Below are 4,683 nucleotides of genomic sequence, written 5' to 3' on the forward strand. Positions count from 1 at the left end.
GACGTGATTGGCAGATTTCACAGGTCCAAGGGCTGGAGGAACTAGCTTTCTGCCTGAAAATTGTACAGACTTGGAGTTTTTTAGAACTGTGACCTCATGACACAATGTCACTTTTCAGAGCAGGAGCATCAGTAAGGGCAAGTCAGTTACAAGCAACGTGCAGGTGCTGGGCAAGCCCAGAGGGCAGGTGAACATAAGCAGCTGATAAAGCACAATCCAAAGAAATAAGAGCTTGAACAGCAAATTGACAGTGGCTTTCCAAGAGAATGGCCATGGATCATTGCTGCCAAGACGACTGTTAAACTAGAGCTTATATTTATTAATAAGATTTGCAACTGTCATGAAGATTTAGGAGCACCATTGTCTTTGCATTCGGTCTGTGACTGTTGCACAGGAAGAGGCTGCAGCTCTTGTGAGAAGGCTCTGTGGATCTACAGCTCCCTGCTGACTGGCACAACACACCACGATAGGACTGTGCTTCCCTTCCCTGTAGCTGGTGTGTGGTCAGACAAATATTGTGTGTGTGGTTAAACTGTTTGCTTTGTGTTCACAGGTACAGTGTGACCAAGGGCTGGCAGCTCCTTTGGCTCTGCACTGGCCTGTTCCCACCCAGCAAGTCACTGCTGAAACATGCCCAGAAGTTCATGGAGACACGTCAGAAAGAGACACTGGCCCTGGAATGCAGTCGGAGGATTCAGACAGTGATGAGGTAAACACAATCTGGCACATAGCCAGCCCAAACTGGACAAAAGTAATGAATCATAGAATCATCCTGTTTGGAAGGGACCTTGAAGATCATCAAGTCCAACCATCACCTAAATCCCCCTACCATAACCTAATTTACACATTCAGTGGTTAAATCATGTTGCTAAACACTGTATCTGTATTTCTTTTAAACACTTCCAGGGATGGTGACTCTACCACAACCTCCCTGGGCAGCCTGTTCTAGTGTCCAACCACTCTCTGGGTATAGAAATTATTTCTAATCTCCAATCTAAACCTCCCCTGGTGCAGCTTCAGGCTACTTCCTCTCCTCCTGTCATTGTTCACTTGGGAGAAGAGGCCAGTTCCCACCTCCCTATAACCTCCTTTCAGGCAGTTGTAGAGAGCAACGAGATCTCCTCTCAGCCTCCACTTCTTCAAACTAAACAATCCCAGTTCCCTCAGCCTCTCCTCATAGGGCTTATTCTCCAGACCTTTCACCAGCTTGGTAGCTTCTCTGGACAAGCTCCAGCAACTCAACAACCTTCTTGTAGTGAGAGGCCCAGAAATGCACACAGGACTCAAGGTGTGGCCTCACCAGTGTCTAGCACAAGGGCACCATCACTTCTCTACTCCTGCTGGCCACACCATTCCTGATGCAAGCCAGGATGCTGGTGGCCTTCTTGGTCACCTGGACATGCTGCTGGTTCATGTTCAGCTGCTGTCAACGAGCACCCCCTATTCCTTCTCCACCATGGAGCTTTCCAACCACTCATCAGGTGCTAAAAAATCACAAGGGCTAAAATATTGAGACTCTTCCCTTCCTTCCTCTCTTTACATCCTTTTAAAATGATGGTTATTTTTAATTGTCTTACAGACATTTTGAAGTGCCAGGAGAGGTCAGCCTCACAGATTCACTTTTTTCTTCCACAGAGTTAGCCATGTTTTTCAACGTTCAGCATCACACATACTCAGCAGACCCCGAGCTCTGGTATTTCAAACATGCTGAAGGGCAGGCAGATTGAAATTAAATCCTGAGCTGTCACTGACAAGGTCCTGCCCTTGGCTTTCCTTTGGTGAGGCAGCAGGTCATTAACACCCTTATGCCTGAGGATGAGTCTTGAGTTTGACTCAGTAGTACAGAGCTGCACACATGGAACCATAGAATGGTGAAGGTTGGAAGGGACCTTAAAGATCATCAGGTTCCAACCCCTCTGCTATGAGCAGGGACACCTCCCACCAGACCAGGCTGCACAAGCCTCATCCAGCCTGGCCTTGAACACCTCCAGGGATGGGGCAGCCGCAGCCACAGCCACAGCCACACCCTGTGCCAGTGCCTTCCTACCCTCATGGTGAAGAATTTCTCCGTGCTCTCTCACCTAAATCTCCCCTCCTTAAGTTTAGTCCATTCCCCCTTATCCTCTTACTCCCTGCCCTTGTCCAAAGTCCCTCCCCAGATTTCCTGGAGCCCCTTCAGGCACTGGAAGGAAGAGGAAGCTCCCCAGTGTCCTCCTCAGCTCCTCCATCCTCCCCCTTCCATCAGGCTGGGTCCTGTTTTTGGTCTGGGAGCCCCGTGGGTCAGGCTGGAGGGGAATGCTGAAACGGGCTGTGTCCCTTGCAATGTGTGCTTTGGCACTGCTGGGGAAATATCACTGCACATTGAACTTGCCTTTGAAGTGCCTAAAAAAATGCACAGTGGGAAATGGTCTTAATTGTTTTTCTCCATGGAGAAGACTGAAAATTTCCTGCCTCCCTGTATGATTTGCTATTCATGCTCTAATCCCTGTTGTGCTGTACAGAGTGTCTTCAGAGCGGGGAAACAGGGAAGGGAAAGCAGAATGGGCTCTTAGGGAGAAGAATTCTGTCTGCCAAACTGCCCCAGATCTGGAGCCACGGGGGAACTGGATGAGGAACAAAGACAAATGTTGTTTTCTAAGAACATTTATTTTCCTAAAATTAAACCTGCACCTACAGAGTAGAATATTTCAGTTGGAAGGGACCTAAAACGACCATCTAGCCCAACTTCTCCCTTTAAGTAACCTGCTGTCTTTGGAAAGGGGAGAGCAGGCAGCTCAAAGAACTGACCCACAAAACGTGGAGTGGAAGCCAGCTAAACCCTTGGGTAAACCTTTTTCTTCATAAAGAAAACTTCATCCCCAGACTCCTGGCCAGGGAAGCAGCAAGAACCCTGATGGGTGTTCAGCAGATCTTACCTTGGCAATTAATTCCTCGCTGAGGCTGCAAGGAGAGATGGTCCTGTGCCTCCAGCTAAGCTGCTGCACTTCCTTAGCCTCCTGTGGCCTCCCTCTGCTGCAAGTCCAGGAGTAGATGATGAAGTGGGGCAGGTCCACACAGATTTTTCTTGATGCGAGGATATGTATATTTCTCCTTGTGGCCATTATCTTCACTCTTCAGTAACAGTGAGGAAAAGTGTTGCTGAATACATAGAAGGGGTAATGGTACTGGCTAAGAAGGTGCCTTGTTCATGCAGCCTCCTTGAGGAGTAGAGCAGAGGTTTAATACACAGGCTAGTAGGATGCTCAGCTTCTTGCTGCTAATGCATTGAATTTGCACTGGGGCAAAGGCCCACTGGAGCCCACCCCATCACACAGCACAGCACATTTTGGATGGAGTCTGTTGTTCAGATGGAATGCTGTTGTCCAACTCCTTAAAGATTAAACATCCAGTGCTGATCTCTCTTAATGATGGTGGTGGTGTTTTCCAGGAGTGGCTCCAGGAAGTGGGCACCTCACCCTGTGGAAGTTGAGGCCATCTTACAGAACAATACAAAGATTTCACACAAGATTTGTTTCCCCAATGAAACAGAACAGGTGAGAATGTACTTACTGTCCCAGCCACAGTGTATTTGTTCATGCAGGAGCACATTGCAAGATATGCAGTGTTCTCAATTCTTCCTCTGTGTAATAGAAGTCTTGCTGTCTCACAGACATTTAATGTGGGAACAAACACCAAAGTCCGGACCCTGTGTCAGAACATTGCTTCCAAATTGCAGCTGAGCTCCTGGGAAGGTTTCAGCCTCTTTGTGAAGATTGCAGACAAGGTAACTCTTCTCAAGGTCCCCCTTCATTTACCAGACCACAGAAACAACCATGTATCAAGCCAAGGCTTTGCCCAGGTGTCCTGCAATTGTGCAGTTCCCACTAGTGAGAGGAGACTGGTGGCTGATCAGCACCAGTTGATTGCTCCTTAGCTTCTCAGCGCTTGCCTTGTCTGAGCAGCAGCTGGGCTGCCTTGCTGAGATGCCCCCTCTCTGGAACTGTGATCAAGGTAAAGGCAGCACTGAGTCCAAGCACAGAGTTTCTGATTGTGCCAATGTTTTACAAAGAGAAGGCTAGGAATAAGGGAGGCATCTTCAGCTTGACTTCAATAAGCAGGTTGGAAAGAAAAAAAGCAACAGAAGGTCCAATAAAAATCCCCCACACGCAATGTAAATAATTTGAGCCTCCCTTCTCCTATTTCTCTACTTCTTTCTCTTGCCTTTGTTTTTTTCTGCCATAATTGTGCTCTCTCACTGTAGCCAGGGAAAGAAAATTCAGCCTGATAGCTGGGTATGGTGGCATGGTGGCATGGCTCGGGACAAGAGGACAACAAAGGAACAGCCCCATGGCCACTCACTCAGCTCCCCTCACACACACACACTGGGATGAGGACAAAACTCTTGCGTCCAGACAAAGGACAAGGAGGCTTCTTCACCAATTAAGGTCCCAGGCAAAACAGACTCGATTTGGGGAAAAAATAATCGAATTTCACACTAATCAAACACACAGGACACACACAACACACAGAGCAGGGCTTGCATATGTTACCCCACCCCTCCCTTCTTCCCGGGCCCAAATCCCTTTGTTCCCGGTTTCTCACCCTCCTTCCCCCCAGTGGCACAGGGGATGGGGATGGAGTTTAGAGTCACTACACAGGCTGGTGGTTCCTGAGGCTTCTTCCTCCTCAGGAAGGATTCCTCAC

At 48.4% G+C, this 4,683-nt stretch overlaps 1 protein-coding gene across 1 annotated transcript in view; it reads left to right on the forward strand.

Moving 5' to 3' along the window:
- MYO7B (myosin VIIB) overlaps positions 1 to 4,683 on the forward strand; it is a 64,317-nt gene that overhangs the window by 53,816 nt on the left and 5,818 nt on the right. The gene's annotated exons all lie outside the window — the stretch shown is intronic.

Source organism: Chaetura pelagica, unplaced genomic scaffold (genome assembly GCF_000747805.2).
Source record: "Chaetura pelagica isolate M959 unplaced genomic scaffold, ChaPel_1.0 scaffold192, whole genome shotgun sequence".
NCBI classification, from domain to species: Eukaryota; Metazoa; Chordata; class Aves; order Apodiformes; family Apodidae; genus Chaetura; species Chaetura pelagica.